At 42.3% G+C, this 22,656-nt stretch overlaps 1 protein-coding gene and 1 pseudogene across 6 annotated transcripts in view; one reads left to right on the top strand and one right to left on the bottom strand.

Moving 5' to 3' along the window:
* Tbc1d1 (TBC1 domain family member 1) overlaps window positions 1-22,656 on the bottom strand; it is a 214,402-nt gene that overhangs the window by 49,105 nt on the left and 142,641 nt on the right. The window lies entirely within an intron of this gene.
* Window positions 20,874-22,069, top strand: LOC101978351 (small ribosomal subunit protein eS6 pseudogene; annotated as a pseudogene).

Below are 22,656 nucleotides of genomic sequence, written 5' to 3'. Positions count from 1 at the left end.
ATTGCAATCAGTTCTTTTTTGCACGCATGTTTTTGGGTACAATCTTGTGACATGTGGATTCACATACACAGGGGCTTAAGCAGGGAAATATAGTGAAAATGTTAGATGGCTGTTGGCTGAGAACCCTGCTCTCATAATAAATATGGGCATTATTTTTAACACGGATAATTCCTAGGCCAACCACACCAGTATTTATCAAGTCCCTTATGTGCGCTGTGCTAAATGGTCTAAGAAGGGCTACTTTTACATTTCTAATAGTTTCCAGAGCAAGCTTGGTGATCAGGCTTCTTCCCTCTATTGTGTTCTCCCAGAGACCCAGGTAGAAAGGCCCAGCTCAGCAGGACAGAGGCTGGCCTTGGGGCTGCTCCACCCGCTGCCCCTCCTCCCAGACACCCAGACTGTTGGTGCCTCTTTATAAACACAAATGCCTTTTGGGGTTCCAGTCCCTCAGTGCGAAATGTAAAAAATGACATTCACCTCCAACTGCCTGAATGTGGAGACCACAGGCACTGACAGACATATTTATAAAGTCTACAAAGCCACAAAACCAAAGGGCTGGGACAACACACTAGTCCAGGATTAGATTTTACTATTCTGACATCTTCTATAATGACAGGATGTAGAATGCTTAAGTGATGTAGACTTCCAGACAACAGCTTCCAATGGGTTCTAAGAATTTAAAACCAGTCATAATTCAGGGGTACTAAGAGACAATTGTCTCCATTTAAATCACTGCTGTGACATTCCCAAAAGAGTTTTAAATATAATCCATGCTGGTGCATAGTTTGGATGCCAAATTACTTTCCAACAACCTTGGCTGCTACTCTCTTCTTTTTCTCTGCTCACAAATGTACAGGGAAAAGTATAACACTGGATTGCTGCTGTGACCAGAATCAGTACTGTGACAGAAAAGGAGGGAAAGCCACACACACACTCTCCTCCTTGCCCAGTATCTGACTCTCTAAAGCATGGAATGCAGGGGCTTGCACTTGCACAAAACACAAACATTAAATCTTGAGCTGCAGTTCTACCTTTATAGACATGACATTAAATCCCATGTTAATGCCCTGGAAGAGAAGCTCCGGGAAGAAAATGAAGACACAGGTCTTTATTCTCCAAATTTCTGGCTTTTTGCCATGTGTTAGCCCATAACAGAACATTTTATACTTTCCAAGCCCTCCTGAAAATCCTGAATTCTCATGCCAAAAGAAAAAGTAACTTTTCAAAATTTTCAGTTGCTCTGAAACTCTCTTTCAATAACATGAGCAGCTTTTGGAAACGAAGATTCAAACTGAACATGAACTCTCTGGAGGAGGGTAATGACAACAGGGATTAACATCTGCAGCATCTGTTGTTACCAACAGCCAAAGAACATTTCTTTAAAAAAAAAAAAAAAACTAAAATGACCATGTAGACTTAATGCTGTCAAACTGTTTACAGACTATAAACAACTTTACCTCTACTACAACAGGAGGCAGAGGCCAGGAAGGCAGAGACTTCTGCATTCCCTGCCATGTTCCCATGCCCAATGCACAAGGAATACCCCCCATGAGTAGATTCATCTACCGGAGATTGTCTCAATTCTGCCAGGACTTCTTTGGATGTTTTATGGAAAATAATCCAACAAGAATCTCATTATTTTCTACAGTTATATTACACGTTAGTCTAGCAATAGAAAAATGTAGTACTTTAAAAATTAATTTGTATAATTAAAAAAGCAATTTTAAGTTCTTGCCACATGCATGGAAATGTTGCTAGAAATCCAGGTATGAACAAGATACAGTACCTCATATTTCAACAGGGTGATGGAGAGAAGTGCATGATTATGAGAATAAAGGAAATACAAAGAAAGTGTTCTAGGAAGTTCAGGAAAGAAGGATGATTCCTGCCATTTGTCAGGTTAATAGTTTGGGCCCCGAAGCCATGTCTGAGATCAAATCCTGGCTCCCAGGAATCTAATTAGTCAAACCCAAACAGGCTACATGATCGTTTCATACCTCAGTTTCATTTGTACGCAAAACTTATATAATATTGCTTATTGCAAAGGATTATTATGTAGAAGGAAAAAAACCCAGCCCCTAAATAAACATCCAATAGGTTGTCAACCATCAATCTTAACAGCAACATGAACACCATCATTTTTTTCAGAAAGAGGTCCATACTTGACGAACAGGTAAAATTCAGACAAGTGGAAATGATGGGAGACAGTTCAAGTAAATGAATCAATACAAATAAGGCTCACGGTTAATTATCAACTCACCCTTGTTAATGACTCACTTTGGCTAAGGACCAGATGTTAACACATGTGAAAAGAGAAGACAAGGTTGGTGAGCCTCAGTGAGAGGCCTTGAATGCCTGGCCAACCTCTGTATTACTAAGTCACTGGGAAGTCCAGAAGACTGAGGATTTTTTAAAAGATAAAACTGGTTTCTTATATACATTCTTCAGTACTAGAAAGAAATTGGCCATCAGGGATTACATGGGCCCCATGGATCAGCCAAACGGAAGGCCATTACAAAACAGTGTGGACAAGTGTTTGCAAAAGAGATATGAACTCAGAATAGAGCCAAGCCCTGCCTGAGATGGGAAGCAATGGAGAGGCGGGGAGGAGAAGGATGGGGAGGCAGGCACACAAATTCAAAAAGGCAGCCATGATCTGCAGAACAGAAGCAGAAGCCTTGCAGAGATCTTCATCCTCACTCTCTCCAAAACTAGCCATCTGCCAAGGCTATGTGAAAATGACAGAGATGAGGGAGCCAAAAGCCCACACCTGGCCTGGTCTGGGCTATGACAGCAGCTCTAAGGAGAAGGTTAAAAGGAGAAGGAGAAGAAGAAGCCATCAAGGTCACACAGCAGTAGGACTCTGGGGAAGAGGGCCAGGAGGAGTCACACAGAGCACAGGACTGAGGAAGCAGCAGACGGCAGACCTAGCAGGAACTCTGGTCTGCCTCTGGCTTCCTCCCTTCCAGTCAGAGCTCATCTGCAGGGGCAGGAGGCACTAAGAGCTTTGTTTGCCCCCAGTGGTGGGGAGGCCATGGCTCTCAAAGCTGAGGTGTACAGAAGCTTGATAAGAACCAAAAAAAAAAAAAAAAAAAAAAAAAAAGCTGTCAAAAAAATTTAATGCATGTGATAAAATTACATAGTTTGAAAAAAATGAAATTTGTTTTTCAATTTGCAAGGGAAGTGATGCTACTTTTGGAGGCTGAAAGTTAGGGCTCTCCTCTTTTTATAAAAGATAAAAAACTAAAGAGAAACAAATATTCAACCTTAGTCAGAATACAAAATGCTGACCTTTGTAATAGTTTGCTCTATTCCCACTTATATCACACTGATTTCAAACTGTAACCCACAGAAGCCCCTTGATGCATGCCAGCAGAACATGTCCCCAAGGAGTGTGCTCAGAAGCCAGGCAGTGTCCAGCCAGCAGCCACTGCATGATGGCTGCCCCTCTACTCCATACTCATTTTCCTTCCTTCTTCAGAGCCATGAAGGATATGGTCAGCACTCTGAGAAGCACTGGAACTCTTGAGCTGAAAGGGACATTAGAAGATGACCTCGCTCAACCCTCTTCCCTTCCCAGATATGAAAACTGAGGCTCAAAGAGGTCCAAAGTCCCAATTTCTGAGCAGTATACAAGTGCCCACTGATTTCATCCTCACAACCATCAGATACACTGGAGACTGTTTTAATCCCTAAATGACAAGAGCTAGGGACATACAGCTAGTCAGTCAGTGGAATTAGGACTAGAACTCAGACCCCAGGCCTGCTCATTCCAATGCCTCAGGGCAACAGGAATGAATGCAAAGAGAAAAGGAGAAAGCACCTTATCACACACCAGGGTAGCTGCTTGCTTATGTGCCTCAGTTTCCATCCGTAAATCACTGACATTAATAGCATCCGTCTCCACAGCATTCTTGTGGGCATTAAATGGAAAACGCTTGAAAGCAATTTAGACAGTGCTTGGGCAAGAGTTAAGTGTTGAATTCTTATTAACATCATTATTTATTTTGTTCCCCAAATAAAGAAATCCATAGGTAAAATCTTTTCTTTGCTTAGACTACTCCACATTCAGACAAGTAGGGAAAACAAGGTACATTGGTGTACTGGAGGGTACTTGAGGTGAGAAACTCATGTTTTGCAAAGAAAGAAATGAAATAGCAGTGTAGTTCCAAGCAGCTTCCCCCAACAGGAAGCCCCTTATCAAAGCCTTGATGTGTCCAGGACCCACGGTCACATGGAGGCAGAGGTGAGCAGGTTCGCCCATTCCCGCAAGAACTGAGAGGTCCTTTTGGCCTTTCCTTATCTCCCCTCCTCCTCCACCAAAGTTCAGCTCTAAGGTCATGCCCTCCAAGATGCTTCTTCCTGTTGCTCCCTGTCTAGCTCAGGTACTGAGGCACCTCCTCTCTGGACCCATAGCACTGGCTGGTATAAACTTTGGCCGAGCATCTCAGCCATTCTGAGCACAGATAATAAATGCAAGAGGGGCCCAGAGAAGCAGATCAGGTCATCCTGGCGCATTCCGGGGAAGACCAAAAAGGGAAAGCAGCAAACAGGACTACAAAGTCCTCTGGGGCACAGACTCCAGGCCTAAGTGACTGGGGTGCAGACATGAAAAAATGACTTGTCGTTAAGTTGTGTCAGAGAGCCAGTGAACAGGAATCACATGGGGATTTACCCTGACACCCACACTTGGCCTTCTGATCTCATACACATGGATTTTTAAAAACGTTAGACCATCCAACATTTGTCATTTACATCATTAATGCTATGTGGCTGCATGGCTACAGTTATTGATCAAACTGGCTCTGTGTGTACCTCACTATGGGCACAGAAGATAAGAGGTGCCTGACTGGCCCCTCTAACAGCACATGGGTTGCTGTTAGTTTACAGGAGTGGTTCTCAAAGTGTAGTCACCCACCAGCAGCAGATGCCCTAGAAGCTTCTTAGGAATGCAGGGTCTCAGCCCCACCCACCCAGATTTGCCATCACAAACCCTGGGGTAGACCAGCAGCCTGGATTCATACAACTGGGAATTCTAATAACGTACACCAAAGTTTGAAAACTCCTGGCTTTGGGCATTCAGTACTTTTTTAGTTATTTTATTCAGTTACTCTAGGTTATTTTACCTTAACTGGTGGTATCACATTATGTGACAATGTGATACTAGGGAACCTGGTATATTTCAAACAAATTATTTCAAAATAATTAAGCAATGACTTCATCCATTAACAGTGACATGACTATTAAAGTTTAAAAATATATCCTGCTTTTCAAACACTGGCCAAAAGGCATTATCTCTGTCAAAGACAATTGTTTGAACTAAAATTAATACCATTTTCTTAAGAAATGCATTCAGAAAGCGGCCCCTCCCTGGTGACCCAAATCAACCACCCACACTATTATAGCAATAATAAATTTCCTTCCAGATCTGAACATAAATAATCAGAGACACAGACCAATGAGTCACCCAACACAAACAGAAAATATACTACTAAAAGCTAAGATCATGATTTCCCAATCTGTGCTGTTTAGCCATCTGCAGAAAAACAGCTTGTTTACAGCACGGCTCCAAGTACCCCCACTGTGCGCTCCTCCTCTCCAGCCCTGGCCTTTGCAAATTGTGATACTACAGCCACCCCACTCTGCCAAGGAAGATGGAGCAGGACCTAAGAGGCCTTTCTGCTTCCCAGTTTCTATAGAGGCATGGTGAACCTCTCCTGTCTGTAGCACAAGGTGCTATAAGGACCAAAACTAGGCCTAAAAAGAATAAAAAATGACTGCGTGATGTAGAGAGCTTTCAAACTTCACCCACGAAGCTGGGTGCAAAATCCACGCTGGCAACCAGGAAGTGAAAGGGAACAGAGCTATCTATCTTAGGTTGGGCGGCTATAACAAAACACCACAGACACAGCAGCTTAAACAGATATGTATTTCTCACAGTTCTGGAGGGAAGTTCAAGATCAGGGTATCATTCTGTGAGGACCATCTTTCTGACTTCCTGATGGCTTCCTTCCTACTATATCCTCACATGGTAGAGAGAGGAAGTTGTGGAGTCTCTTCCTTTTATAAGGGCACTAATTCCATTGATGAGGGATTTACACACATGACCTCATCTGAATCAAATCACCTCCCAAAGGTCTATCTCCAAATACCATATCACTGGGGCTTAGGGACCAGCATTTGGATCTGGGCAGGGGGAAGAAAAACTTTATAGAGCCTCTGTAAACGTTCCTTTAAAGAATTCAGTTAGCGCCAGGCTCGGTGGTACATGCCTGTAATCTCAATGACTCAGGAGGTGGGACGCAGGAGGATCACAAGCAAGTTCAAAGCCAGCCTCAGCAACTTAGCAAGGCCCTAATAACCTGGTGAGACTCTGTCTCAAAATAAAAAATAAAAGGGGTTGGAGATGTGGCTCAATGGTAAAGCACTCCTGGGTTCAATCCCTGGTACAAAAAAAAAAAAGGAAAAAAAAGTCATGTGGAGGTGAGGAGAGGCATGCTTTCTCACCATAAAGTTCAGTTAGCAGCCAAAGAAAAAAGGAAAGTTTTAAAACACAGTTAATACTTTTTGTTATAACCAAAAAGAAGAGGATGGCCTGGCACTGAGAGTCCTGATGGGTTGACAAAATTCAAATTTTCTTTTTTTTTTCTTTTTTCTTATGGGAGAAGGGAAGACCTAGGGGCCACAAAGAGAGATCTGCTCGAGTACATGTAGCCACTGCTCTAGAACAGAGCTGCCCTTCCTTCATGTCACGGCACTTGGTCTGTAGATCATTAACACAGCTGCAAGTGCATCTTTTATATCCACTTTTTTCTAACTATATTGCCAGGTCCTAGGCCAGGGCTTAAAAGTACTCTGACATCTTGTCTACCTTCTATCCTACTTCTTCACCCAGCCTGCTTCCCTTTCAGTGCTGGACAAACTGACCGACCACATGGTAGGAAGCAGGGTTAGGACAGCACTCCAACCCAACCTTTCCTGGCATACCAGCCCAGGAAGATGCTTAACTGACATGTGCTTCCCAGTTCTCTGATCAGTATGGAGTGAGACGCAGGCAGAAAAGAGCAACAATAATGCAGACTCCAGACATGACACGATCATAGGCCTCTGATATAAAATCAGACAAAATACAATCCAGGCAAAAAAGAATTAAAGTTTTGTGCAAGAACCTAGAGTTAAAACATAGTTCCTACTACATGATATTTGTAATATAAATGAATGGATTTAGTGTATTTAATCTGTACTTAAATATGCTAATATTCATTAAGCATGGAATAAATGAGAATCATTTTGTCAAGATAAACTGGGAACCTTCAAATTATTAAGGTTTATGCCACAACAGAGCACTGCATCAATAAAAGACAGCAACAAAACCCTGCAGGGATTTTTAACAGCAGCAGCTTTCCAATGAAAGGAGAACCTTGAACTTGGTTCTATCCTGCACCCAACACTTCTCCTTCTTTCTCCCTTGGCATTTCTTGTCTCCCTGACTACACTTGCACACTTCTTTATCTAGCATCAAGCCCACTTTCAATCCAATCCCAAGGGCAGGGCTCTGTGAACCAACTGTGCCCTGTGTGTAGCTTTATGTTAAATGACACACGACAAATCCACCTCATCGTGTGAGGAGCTGGGTCTATATCATCTTTGCAAATTTGGGGCTTTCACCCAAAACTATACTGGTGTACCTTCAAAACGTGATGATAAAGACGGTATATTATGAGAGGTAACATGAACAACTATCATAGCCATCGAGGTCTGCAAGATGGAACCTGGATTTGAGTGGCAGTCATTGGGCAAGGAAGGGTTGGGGCCACTGTGTACTGCAGGACAGAGAACTCAGCTGGAGAAGCCAGAGTCCCCACTCTGAGTTTATTGGTAACATGATACAACAGTCCAAATGGCAATTTCCAAGAAGAACCCAATTTTCCTCTCTGTAGTCCAAGAGGTTTCTAGGCATGTTGATCAGCTTTTTCTTCCCTTTAAAAGAAACAATTTTAATGACCTCATAGGAAAAGTAAACATGTATATGTGTATATTTTTAAAGGGAAAAGTTATCTATCATCCTACTTCCCAAACATAAGCACTCAATATTTTCCTATATTCTCCCTCTCATCTTCCACTGACTTTTTGCTGTATGTTTAGATGAGGCTTTCCTTCTGTATTCTGGGCATGGTGTGCATCACCATGGTCCATTACCAACTTTTAAAGCATCATAATGGGATACATTGTCTGAAGGTCTGAGTGCACCCAAGCAGGGGCAAGGCTCGGAAGGTGGAAGATCATGACTGACTCACACAGAGGTCAGAGTACGACATGCACACTTAAATCTCTTAGAGGACACTGGAAGCTTGTCAACTAGATTTAAAAAAAAAAAAAAAATCAATAGGGTCACATCATGGCCCCATGCTGGACAGACATTGGTAAAAACTGCTGGGAAAGGAAGAAAATAGAATTAGAAGCAGATGGTTTTCTAAGGGGCTTAAGGAGAGGTGACATGGGGAGTACAGGGAAGAAACACAGGACCATGAGAAGCAGGAATGGTCAAGGTGCATTCAGTGATCCACACAAGTACAAAGAAGCCCTGTCTGGGCTGTTGCGTGCACAGCCACCCTGGAGAGGTCTTGAGCCTCAGTGGCCAACAAGGACCTAATTGTTAAAAACTCCAGCTAGAAACTCTGCTGCCTCCCTCTGCCTCGCATGCATGCAGGACTGAGAAACCCAGCCCCACCCATCCATTGCACAATGCTTATCTGGATGTGATCTAAGGTCAAAATCTGTGAAAGGAAGCCCATGACTTAAAAGTTAGGAAATACTTTTGTGCTTTGCTGAGGAGAGGGGATGGGGAAGTCCACAAGATGAAACAAGAGGTTTAAAATAGTGAACCCAGTTCTTCCCTCAACTCCCACAATGGTCACTGGGTATATGTGGAAATATGACCTTTCCACCTGGGAAACCCCAGCCCAACCGCTTTCCTTACAATGCCAGTATTCTGCCTCAAGCATCCAGGAAGTAGTGTGAGTGGTTTCAGGCTTCCACATTCTCAACTAGCAAATGGAAACAGATTCATTGAGCTGGCTTCTGCCCCATAAAAGGGAGTACACTGAGATATGTTTAAAACCTGGCATAGTGGTATACTCCTGTAGCACCAGCCACTCAGGAGGCTGAGGTGAGAGGGTCCCTTGACCCCAGGAGTTCAAGAGCAGCCTAGGCAACATGGTGAGGCACCATCACAAAAAAAGTAAATAAAAATAAAACCCTGATATATTCCAAATGCTTAAATGCAATCCGTGGACAACTCAAGTTCAAATGTCTTTTGAAAACTGTTTTTGTGGTGATGTTTTCTTAAAACATTATCACAGTTTATAAAAAAAAAAAAATTACTAGACAGGCAACATCTCCTTTTGAAAGTCTCCACTAACTGTAGGTGAATACAGCAAATCTCAGCACGTTAACTTCCATTTATAATTGTTAAAAACTGATAGTTATGACCAGATGCAATGATGCACACTTGAGGCAGGAGGATCGCAAGTTCAAGACCAGTCTGGGCAACTTACAAGTCCTAAATGTGATGTTAAAAGTGAAGGAGGTAAGATGGGAATAGGAAAGACAGGAAATGAACCAGACATAACTTTCCTATGTTCATACAGGCATACACGTTCATGTATCTCCACATAATGTACAACCACAAGAATGTGATCCTAAGTGATACTCCATGTATATATGTCAGAATGCACTCTACTGTCAGTATATCTAAAAGGAACATTTAAAAAAAAAAAAAGTGAAGGAGTAAGCGTAGGAAAGAATGGCTGTCATTTCTGGAGGAGGAAATGTGGGGAAAGCAGCTTTCACTGACTGATCCCACATCCCTCCTTTATGAGGTGGGTGCTATCACTGTGCCATGTTATAGCTGCAGCACAGAGAAGTCAAGCAACTGCTTTTGGCCAAACAGGTCACAAATGCAAGAGCCAGAATTTAAATTCAGGCTGGTCTGATTTAAAAGTCATACTCAAAGCCATGTGCAGTGGCACATGCCTATAATTGTAGCTATTCGGGAGGCTGAGACAGGAGGAGTATATGTTAAAGGTCGGACCGGGCAACTTGGCAGGACTATGTCTGAAAATAAAATTAAAAGGCTGGGAATACAGCTCAGTGGTAGTGTGTGTACCTGGCATGAGTGGATCCCTGGGTCGAATCTCAGCAACACACACACACACACACACACAAAATAAAAGTGGGCATAAAATCCTGAATAGACATTTCTCCAAAGATAACACATACATGGCCAACAAGGTTATAAAAAGATGTTAAACATCACCAATCATCGGAGAAATGCAAAACCACAATGAGATATTACCTCATACCATTAGGATGCCCACTGTCAAAATAATCAGAAAGCAATAAACACTGGTGAGGATGTGGAGAAATCAGAATCCTTGGGCACTGCTGATGGGAATTTTCAGGGAAACAGTAAAGAAGTGTCTCAAAAAATTAAAAATAGAAGTACCACATGACCCAGCACTTCCACTTCTGGGTATACACTCAAAAGAATCGAAAGCAGGATCTCAAAGAGGTAACTGGCACTCATGTTCATAGCAGCATTGTTCACAAGAGCCAAGAGATTGACAATGCAAACGTACAGACAGATATACCCACAAAATAAGTGTGGCATGTTGTAACAGAACATAGGTCAGCCTTAGGAAAAGGCAAGAACCTGGGAGACATTATGCTAAGTGAAATAAAGCAAAGCAAGAAGACAAATACTGCATAATTCTGCTCATGTGAGGAATCTAAAATAGCCAAACTCACAGAAAGAGAAAGCAGAATGGTGGCTGCCAGGGGCTGGGGGAGGGGGGAATGAGAGTGTTTTATGGGAATAGAATTTCAATTTTACAACATGAAAAAGCTCTGCAGACTCATTTACCACATCGTGAATATACTTAACACCAGTGCACTTACACCTAAAAATTTATGGTCAAGGTGGTAATTTTAGGCTATGTGTTTTTTTACCACAAAAGTTTTTTTTTTACCACTTTAGAAAATTTAAAACTCTAACTCTTAACCAAGACACTTCAGCCCATCAGGCCTTTCTGAAGTTACACAGGACTCTTTCCCTCAAGTGGCCGAGGCCATTACTAGAAATACTCATCACAATGGGAACTACTCATTTTCTTTTGCCCCGTGACATATCAAGAAAACAAGGGAGTACAGCTGGAATGAGCAGTGGGAAAACTCACAGGACCCCTGCTTGAAAAACTCCCTGGCTTGGGAAAGGTGAGCATGGGAGGCAAGAGGCTTGCTTTAAGTGAAGACCTCAGATTCTGGGACATTCTCCCAAAGGTCACAGTAGCCAAAAGAGGAAGTCACAATATTCCCAAGCCCCATCTCTCTGCCACTTAGTTACACCTCTCTCAGGGGTTTGATTTTTGCAAATTAAAGCTGCCACTTTCACAATTCAAATTACTGACCACCCCAAGTTTAATAATTCCACGGATGAAATGGGGGGACCCCAAATAATTATCTGTAGTTCCAGCCCACAAGAGAGAAATAGTCTTATAATCAATTCCATTTTTAATAAATCTGAAAACCTGATAGCATCATGACTTGTGACAGAAATATGCTTCTTTATGTAAGCCAAATGTATTTCTTAATTATGCATAAAGTTTTCCTATTATCAAAGCATTATTACATTATAAATTTTAAAATGAGACAAGAGAAAATACCACCCATCATAACATCTCAAAATTTCTACAGAACATCAGTGTTTTCTCTGTATCTTTCTCCATGTATGTTATTTCTTACATAGCATAATCTAAGTAGTTGTAATAAATAATTTTATAATAAAAATACCTATAACTGGTTAAGATTCCAAAATAGTATATTCCTTTATCCAGCAGAAATCAAGTACCATCTATGAGCCAAACTCCATGGCAGGCCCTAGGGCTCTGTAGAGATAATGTCATTTCCCCACCAGGCTTAAGCTGGATTTTGCAAATGCACTAAGTGCTCTCAATGGCTTGGTAAGACTTAAGCAGATGCAAGAGCATGTTGAGGCCTCACACCATTGATGCTTAGACCAGTTTGTGGCCCAGGTCTATGGTGTAAGCTCAACAAGGGCTCCCTGGGGTCCTCTCCTTGAGGGACACCTTGAACACCTTTGGTTGTGGAACCACATGAAAACGATTTTGCCCAAAGAATCCCAAACTCTTGTTATGGGATAAATACATCAATTAAGCTTTGTTCCTAGCAAAATTTGTTCTTTGATGGGGGGTTAGCCAGTCTCTATCCAATTCCTTCAGGTAATAGGAAATTCATACTACTTACCCCTGAACAATCTCACCTACGACAGAATAACCATCAACTGAAAAAGCTAAAGGCTTTTTCATTGTCCCCTGCCTTTGGTTGGTAAATGATGTAATTACTAATATCACACCAACTTACAGTGGCAGGGGGCTATGCCCCTCCTCCCAGCTCTGGCCCACTCCATACTCTCACAGCCAGATGACAGCTGGGTGGGTCCTGCTGCCAAGTGGTACCATACTTCTCCCACCATTCCCTGGGTAAGCAACCAGAGCTGGGCCAATCAGTTCTCCCTCTCAAAATCTGCAATCAAACAGATCAGCAATCAAACAGATTAGCAGTCAGGTACATGGATGCCTCCAGAGCTAAGAGGTCATACAGCTTGAGGACTGGTGTGATCATACAAGGGGTAAATGAGCTGAGAGAACTGGCGTGCAGAATAAAGAAGAGAACAGAAGATTGCAGGTAAATGCATAGAGTTGGAGAATATAATGCTAAGTGAAGTAAGCCCATCCCAAAAAACGAAATGCCAAATGTTTTCTCTGATTTAAGGATGCTGATTCATAATGGGGGTTGAGGGGGAGCATGGGAGGAATAGATGAACTTTAGATAGGACAAAGGAGAGGGAGGAGAAGGGAGGGGACGTGGGGGTAGGAGAGGCGGGGGAATGAGATGGACATCATTACCATAAGTACACGTATGACAACACAAGTGGTGTGACTACTTTGTGTACAACCAGGCTATTTGTGTAATATGAATTGAATTGCATTCTGCTGTCATATATAACAAATTAGAATAAAATAAAATTTAAAATACATAATTTAAAAAATATTTTAAAAAAAGGAATAGAAGAAAAAAAAATGATGACTCCAAAGAGAGAGCCAGAGACGTCCTTGATTCCTGACAACTTCCTAGTTCCCGGCTCTTACCTTTATCTTGATTACTAAAGCCTCCTTCTGGTTACACTGGCTTGAGTCATTTTTTGACTCTTGGAACTGAACAATCATTGTTGAAAACAGGCTTACACTCAGCTGTTTCCTGAGCGTCCCCCAAGCAACGCCTACGTGCAATGGGTATGCGGGGTAATTCAGAAGCTGAAAACAGCTTCCTGTCTCATAGAACTCAATCAGGGAAACAAACAGGATGCTGATACTTAATCAGAGAGGGATTAATGGAAAGAAACGGGAATGCACATATGAGAGCCAAGATTCCAGTTCATTCTACCACTAACTGCCTATGTAACATTCAGTGGATCCCAACCCCCCCCCAACCCACTCACCTGTTTCTTCACCTGTTAAATAAAAAGGTTTGGAATAGATGACTTTCAAAGTCACCACTTGCTTTTAGGAATCCTTGAAAGTGGTACACTTGAAACCTTTTACATACTCATAATCAGCAACATTATTTTTAGGAGTGATATGGGTTGTAGGCTATCTTTTTTTTTTAAATTCTGCCCAAAGTTTACTTCAGTTAGGAGTCAGTGCAATTCTCCACCACCCTGCAGCCGGCACTTGCATTTCTGAAGGGCAGAGTTGGGGAGGGGCACTCTCAGGGAGTTCATCAGCCCAGGCTGTGTGTCCAGGAGAGCTTTTGACATGTCAGAACATTGTAGAGCTGTGCTCTCCAACACAACAGCCCCTTGCCCTCTGTGGTTCTTGACCACCTGAAATGAGGCTAGTGTGAGTAAATAAAATTGTTAATTCATTTAAGTGTGATTAGTTAATATTCCAGTTTAAACAGCTGTACGTGGATAGTGTGCCTACTATACTAGACAGCACAGATGTGGAGTTCAACGTGTAAACCCACAGCAAGATCAGAAGCTCCCCAACAGGGACAAACACAAGCCCTTACGGGACAACAGGAATAGAAAGACTGACATGCCCTTGTGGGAAAGAAACAGTGGCACTGGATCCTTAAGAGGATTCTGGAAAGTCTTCTAGTGCTAAAGTACCATGGGTGGGGTATAGACAGAGGGGAGAAAATGAACAGGAAGAACTTTCTGGGCAATGGAAATGGTCTATCCCAAACCAGGGCTGCCTGAGGAACCCAGCACAGCAGAGAAGAGCATCATATTCTGCACAATCAGCGCGGCAGGCCCCTAGCCTGCCCCCTCCACCCCTCTTCTCAAGTACCAGACAAGGTGACAAGGTACCCAGCCCTAAATCAACACATCCTAGCCCCCTTGTGGCTGGCCAGATGACATGGTTTCAGAAAATGAGATGCACAAGAAAGTCCATCAGGCATTTCCGGAGCAGTCTCACTCTCTGGATACAGAGGGGTCACCCTTTCCTCCTTGACACTTCCTTCCTTGTTCTGCTTGGAAATGGAGAAAGTGGAGGCATCTGGGAGGATGAAACAGAGAGAGGGGCTGACCTACATTATGGAGCTACCAAACCAGCTCTGCTCTACCATTACAGATTTGTAATTATGGGAGAAAAATTAGTCCCTCTTTGGTGACACCCATGTGCAGTCGGTCAGATGCAATCTCAGAATGATGTCGATTTGGGAAGAGAGGTACTGGACCATGTGAGAACTACACAACAAAGAAAATGAGCAATAGGAGGTGAGAAGGAACTTCCTCCCCACCCCCAGTCAGTGGAAATCCAAGGACTTTGCCACGTGCTGAGAGAATAACTATATGTAGACCAATGCAGTTGCAGACGGACACCACATAAGACCGAGGCCACAGCATTAGGGATAATGGGAGAAAAGTCTGAATAAGGTATACAGTGGTTTCTCTGAGGGAGGATGATGAACTCAAAGTGGCCATGGGAAGGAAAGAATCCACCTCCAACTTTCAACCTAAGTCTCACACATGAAGCTGAAGAAGCCAACTGTGTCTACCCTGCCCTCACCCAGCCCTAAACAGAAGCTTTGCAAGAGAAAACACAGTGACAGTAAGACAAGAGAAATCTTCCCTCATTAACAGGGCAAGATGCTCCTGCAAAGTACAACCCCCAAACCCAGAGCACCTAAGTGAGACTAGACTTCACCTCCCATCACAGGACAGTCCTCAACAGAGTCTTTAAGCTAAAGACCTGGGCAGGAAGGGACCGCACTCCTAACCTTTCTGTGGAAGCCTATCATCCTCTCAAGTATCAAATTCACAGTCTGGCACTACGATCATGTTCAGAATTATGCAAGACCACGATTACAATGTTCTTGCTTTAGTGAATGAGGTTTCAAATCTTGTTAGGACTCAACGCTGCAAATATTTTCATTTATATGAAAGTGGTAAAACAAATTTACTTGGAAAAAATCCATTTAGAAAGCAATTTAATGCACCCCTTGGCTTTATTTCAGGAATTTTACAAAGTCAAGAGCTCCCTGACTGTGCCTGAAGTTGTAACCCTGGAGCTGCCAGAGCTCATGCACAGTGGAAGCACAAGAACTTGCCCTCTCCAGGAGACAACGTTCTCTCATTTAAGTAAGTATAAATAACAGAAACCATCCAACTAGGTAGATTCTAATTCTGCTAAAGTTTTACGATTACAAGTAATGCCCCAAATACTTTACAAGCAAGCGTTAACACTCAATTCTAGAATACTTCCAACACAGACATGTGCTTACTGTAACTCAGCCTTTTGCTGCACAAGCACTAATTTAAGTGAGCAAACCAGTCAAAACTCCTTGCTAATTTATTCCTAAAACTGTTAGCAGTTCATTTTTTGTGACTGAGAGAGTAGATTTGGAGTTAATTTGAACCTGAGCTATGTGAACTGAGAGATGTGGGAGTCATAGGCACATTTATTTAGTCCTTCTAGCCCCACTGCTTAAAAACTGGGCAGTGACACCTCCAATATGTTGGTCGAGTCTAAATGTCTGAAAGTTCAGATATTAAATGCTTAACACGTGATATAAAAACTGTAATGTTACTATTAATACTTGATTAGTTTCATGGCAAAGAAAATAGGATTGACTGGCTGTCTCAAAATGTACTATAGCATCCATTTCTGTTTTTCAATCCATTGTTTATTTTACTGATAATCCACTCAGTGTTTGTTTTTTGGCCAGAGTTTAGGTCAGAATAGGATGTTCTTGTGCTTATCAGCCAATAGGACTTGAGGGTTCTACCCAAGAGAATTCAAGCTCCAGAATCAGAGACTGGGGTGAGGTCCAGCAGTACATGTTTCCACAGGTCCCAGGGGATTCCGGGGCACACGCAGCTTGAGAACAGCTGAGATAAATGTAGCTCCACGAAAATGCCACTACCCTGTGACCCTCTGACTGCCTTTCAGGACCAAGGGCAAGCTATGGGAGCCCCAGGGAGGCTCCCCAGGGACTTGGCTTCCTGTGTGCTTATGAGGGCAGCACCAGGACCCAAGACACCCTCCCTTTCAGCCTGGAGCAGAAGAAAGGCAAACAAAGCCGGCCAGCAGGGAAGCCCAGCTGGTGAACCAGGTCTCTCCCAGCCACACTGGCCTCACCAGCCCCGCCCAGCCTCTGGAAAAGGAGGTTCCACACCAGCTCACACTTAAAACTCTTTTTTAACTTTCATCCACAAAACACCCTTCACATCAATGTTCACAGTGGTGGGATTCTTAACATCCTCAAAGAGGAACTAACCCACATGTCGATCAACTGATAAATGGATAAGCAAAATGTAATATGCCCATACAACAGAATACTAATTCCCATAAAAAAAATCAAGTACTGATAACTATTATAACATGAGAAAGACTGAAGGTATTATGCTAAGTGAAAAGAGCCAGACACAAAGGACCACATATTGTATAATCACATTTACATGAAATGTCCAGAATAGGCAAATACACAAACACAGAAAGTAGATCTGTGATTGGCCAGAGATGGGGAGAGGATGGGGGCTGGTATAGTGGATTGGGCAATGAGAGCCAGAAGATTCTTCTAGAGGAATGTTTTAAAATTATATTGTTGTGATTGCATAATTTTGCAAACACGCTTTAAAAACAACAACACTGAATGGTATGCTTTAAATGGGTGACTAGTATAATAATAATAAAGCTGTTTTTTAAGCAAAAAAAGTCTTTTCTGGCAAGGAAAACTAATCCAACCATCCCTCACAAAGCACAGAGAGCACAGGAGTGGGGAGAGCCAGGACCAGGCCAGCAGACACCTGCAGTGCAGTAGGTCAGGAGACACTAGCTGTGAGGACAGGGTCAGCACCTTAAATTTTGCACCCAGGAAACCTGCTGGCCTCACCTCATCCAAGCCCTGATTCTGAAGCTATTTTGGGTCCAGACCAGCCTACAAATTTTATTCCCCTGAAAATATTTCCAAACTACTTGCTGTTCCCTTGCTTTAAATACTTCATGGGTCCCTGTGCCTAGAGATTAAAGTTTGAAAATGACAAATGAGACCTTCCACTTTGGGCTTTATCCTGTGGGTAGTGACACACTATGGACACCCTACGGAAGAACTCCCTGACAGCTGTAAGGGAGTAAGCACTGTCACTGTCACTTGACCCCTTGATGGAAGGTCAGGGATTCAAACCCAGGCCATCCAACTCCAGTGCCTCCAGAAGCCTGTTCCCAAGCAGCAATGACAAGATGATGTCCTCCTCGCCCAGCCCGTAGCTCCAGACCTCACACAAAGCTCAAGGACTAGCTATTTAATTGTCAGTGGCTCATCAGGAAAAGCTCATCCACTGCTACCTTTACAATGATGTTGTGTCTGCCGAGAACTAAAAAATAAATATTAAAAATTCTCTCTCTCTTTAAAAAAAAAAAAAATGTTACAGGCACAAAAACAACAAGGCGAGGTAAAACCTTGCCATTCATTGTGGCTTCCCTGACTTCTCAAGTGACCTGCCAAGAAGCACAACATGAGGGAAAATCTACTGCTTTAACTCTAGAAATCCGTCAACAATCAGATTCTTGGCTTGCAATACTTTATCTTGAACCTGGTCTTCATTCACCAGAGAAAAGCAAAATTATACAGAAAGCAAATTAAGAACAAGCTTTATTAAAAAGGCATATGTCTTGCTGGCAACTGGAGACGAGCTTTTTCTTCCTAGTTTAGCCAGGTCATAAAGCCCTGTAGAAAAAGAGATATCTCAATTTCAGAATGTAGTCCTCTATTCAAATACGTTGCAAATGGGTAAGGATTATAAATATTACAACAGGTCCAAAATAAAAACACGGGGGCTGCAGGGGAAGCAAGCACACTTTTGGGGGGACTGGAAAGAAGCCAGGGCCATCAAGACAAGGGAGCAACACTGCCATCAAGTGGTAACTGTTGTTCAAGTCACCCCTGAGGTCTACTGGGTTGAGGATGACTAAAGCAGCAGACCAGAATTCTGGAGAGGGAGGTGGAGAAAGGAGAGAAAGGAAGAAGGGAAGATGAAGAAAAGGAGGGAGAAAGAAGAGGAAAAAGGAAGAGGAAGCCTCTACTCATGCCAGGTCCCATACCCACACCCATGACTCCATGAGATAAAGGGGCAGGTCCAGCAAAAAGTTGAGAAGCACTAATCAAGATAAAAAGGTCAGATATGATGTCACTACAGTGCTTATATTTTTCAGTAAAGTTTTACTTGTGGTGAGGCACAAGAGTGCATACCTAGGGAGGCTGAGACATGAGGATCACAAGTTTGAGGCCAGCCTCAGCAACTTAGTATGAGCCTGTCTCAAAATAAAAAAATAAAAAGGGCTGGGGATATAGTTCATTGGTAAAGTGCCCTGAGTTTGATTCTCAGTACCACCTAAAAAAGAGTTTTATTTGTTGTTATTCTACTAATATCATTCATTAAAATTTCCTAAATGTACATAAATTCCTGCAAATTTGGCTATACACAACAAAAATCACAGCCATACAATGCTTTGACTTTTTTTTTTTTACAATAATAGTCATCATAACATTCAGATTATATACTTTGCTTTTCTCATTACTGTTTATATCCAAAATTGTATCTAATGTTTACTAGACTTACTTAACCTTACCATAAATGGGGCATATTGATACAGCAGTACTCAAAACACAGAAAACCGTTGAACTTTTATTCACTAGACTATTTGTTTATACAGTGTTCTTATCTCTATGAAAAGAGGTTTTCGGTCTTTTTCTTTTTTTCCCCAAGGCATGAAACTTTGAAAGCTTCTGTTGTTGGTAAAATGCACAACATAATCTGAAATCCTTAAATGAGAAGTATTAGATATTAGACTAAGACTAAAATTGTTCCCTGGCACACAGGTTAACAAAAGATCTGCCTTTTGCCGTATAATATATTATGTTGTATTATCATTACATGACCCTTTTGTTTTCATTGGTGGTTCTCAATTTTTCACTGGGCACCACAGACACCTGGAGAGATTTCAAAATATAGAGTTAGACCAGCTCCTTTGTCTCATGGAGTCAATTACATATTAACATATATGTAATATGTTAAATTATTATGTATCAATTATATAATGATTATTTCTTAACAATAATGAATTTTCTTTAGTATGATATACTGGGAAAAGAGGCTATGCAATGTAAGTACCGTCAAATCTCTAGCTAGAAGCTGATTTTCAGCCTTGGTAGCTGGCCTGACAATTAGGTTAGATCAGGGGTAAGAAAGCAAACACCTGCAGCGTCCTGTGCCCTCAGTACCATCCACAGCCCAAACTCCCCACAGTGGGAAATGGCAGCAGAAAGGCAAAGCACCACAGGTTTGGTTTCATTTGGCACCTCATCAAATTTCCTTCCTATCTACTATCACGTGTTTCTTATCACTGCATTTCCCCCACCACACTGGCTCTTTGCTTCTCCAGATCTACAACACTTCTCAGAAAAAGGGTCACTGATGGCTAGGGGTGTGGCTCTTTGGTACAGCATGTGCCTAGCATGCTCAAGGTCTGGGTTCCATCCCCAGTAAGGCAAAGAGGAAAAAACAAAACGTCACTGATAAATCCAAAATGATTTGAGGATTGAGACAGGAAGTCCCCTGAGTCCCAGAGCAGCCTAATGAAGAGGCGCAGACCAAGACTAGAAGATCTGGATTAGACCTACTGCAGCTGCTTATTGTAAGTAAGCCCTTGCTGCTCAAACTGGACCAGATACATGAGAATCACTGGGGAGCTTTCAGAAATGGACATGCTCAGGACCCTCCTAGACCTACTGAATCAGAATCTGCCTTTTAACTAGATTCCCAGAGGTCTCATAGGGATGCCAGCATTTCCCCTGCTTGCCTTCAGCAAAGGGCTGGGTGGCTCATCAGCAAGACTCTGAAAGAGGGCAAGCACTCGGGGCCCTTGGCTGTGCCCCAAACACACTCCCAACCTTGCAACAGCGTCGCCATGGTTGACTAGCACTCCCCTCTGTGGAGTGAATAGTTTACCAAGTATGGTCCTTTCAAATTCTCAGAATCTTTCACCCAAAGAACCCACAGCACCAAGAAGGGACAACATGCTTTCCTGGGTTTCTACAGCAATTACTGTAAATGGCTGCCACAAACTTAAAGCATCGTGAGCCCTGTGCTTTAAATTTAAGGCACCATGTAGCTTTTAGTATCCTATTTATTTCATGATCTGTGTTTGTTCTGTTACAAAAACATTTGTCTTGCCAAGTGTTTGAGTAAAAATTGGTGACTTCCTACTTATAATGCAGTTTCCCTTTTGTGTAGAACCTGCTGGGCACCTGACCTAGTGCCTGCCTGAGAAAAGAGATCTACCCCTTGGAGGTTCAGAATTAAATCCTGCCGTCTCAGGCCTTGCTAACTTAAAGCTGGCTTTTTTTTTCTTTACTATTTTTAATTGTAGGTGGACATAATACCTTTATTTTATTTGTTTGTTTTGTGTGGTGTTGGGGATAGAATCCAGGGCCTCACACAAGCTAGGTAAGCACTTTACCGCTGAGCTACAACCCCACTGGAATTCTTACAAAAGACCACTGGTCACTGCTGAATTAAAAAAAGAAAATGGAGCTCTTTTTTGTGGTGCCTTATGGGAGATCAGCTGCTCCAAGATGAAGTTGAATATCTCCTTCCCAGCTATTGGCTGCCAGAAACTCAATGAAGTAGATGATGAGTGCCTACTTCATACTTTTTGTGAAAAGTATACAGCCACAGAAGTTGTTGCTGATGCTCTGGGTGAAGAATGGGAAGTTTATGTGGTCTGAATCAGTCGCAGGAAGGACAAACAAGGTTTCCCCATGGAACAGGGTGTCCTGACCCTTGGCTATGTTCACTTGCTACTGAGTAAGGGGCATTCCTGTTATGGACCAAGGTGAACAGGAGAGAGAAAGCGCAAATATGTTTGAGGTTGCACTGTGGATGCCAATCTGAGCATTCTCAACTTGGTTATTACAAAAAAAAAAAAAAATAGAAGAGAAGGATATTCCTGGACTTACGGATACTACTGCACCTCATAAACTGGGATCCAAAAAGCTAATAAAATCTGCAAACTTTTCATCCTCTTTTAAGGAAGATAATGTCTACCAATATGTGGTCAGAAAACCCTTAAAAAAGGAAGGAAAAAAACCCAGGACCAAAGCACTGAAGATTCAGCATCTTGTTACTCCATGTGTCCTGCAACACAAGCACCAGATTGCTCTGAAGAAATAGTGTACCAAGAAGAAAAAGGAAGAGGCCGCAGAATATGTCGAACTTTTGGCCAAGAGAATGAAAACCAAAGAAAAATGCCAGGAACCAATTTCCAAGAGACACAGGCTTGTCCCCTCTAAGAGTTTCTACTTCTAAGTCTGAGTCCTGTCAAAAATAACAATTTTTAAGAGTAACAAATAAGATCAGACTCTTGAGGGGGTGGGGCTGGAGATATAGCTCAGTGGTACAGCACTTGCCTAGTACTCACAAATCCCCAGCACTGGAAAATAAAAATTAAAAGAAAAAAAGTCTGATGGATTTGGGAATGTTTGCCTGCAGGTATTAGACAAACAAGTAAATTCCTAAATACCGATTAACCTCCCACCTCATTCAGACAGGTTTCCAAAGTGTAAAATTCAGATTCTTGCAACTTAATTACTTCGCAGGGAGACTGTACCTAGAAAAAGTCACACGCCCCTGAATAAGGGACAAGTTAACTCTGTTGGAGATGATATTTGCACAGTCTAATCTCTCCACCTCCATCCACTCGACTCCCTAATTCCTTTCAATATTTAGTTGGAGCCATACTCCTTATTAATACCTTTCTTGCCAGGTTTTCACTTATCTCATAATCAGAACTCCCAAATTACAAACAATCCTATTTATCCTTCAGTAGTGCTATTATTGCTAAGCAAACAGTGGATCTTAAATTTCTGGTGGTTGGTTCTAGTAGTATTTTCTGAGTGGGATGAAAAGGAAAGGACAGTACAAGTACCTCTGCCTCAAGTTTTTCACCTCCGGGCTTCCTGGCTGTTTAGTTGAAGTGTATACTAGCAGAACACAAATGCAGAATGGTC

This window comes from Ictidomys tridecemlineatus, chromosome 9, assembly GCF_052094955.1.
Source record: "Ictidomys tridecemlineatus isolate mIctTri1 chromosome 9, mIctTri1.hap1, whole genome shotgun sequence".
NCBI classification, from domain to species: Eukaryota; Metazoa; Chordata; class Mammalia; order Rodentia; family Sciuridae; genus Ictidomys; species Ictidomys tridecemlineatus.
This window is presented reverse-complemented; position numbering and strand designations above follow the sequence as displayed.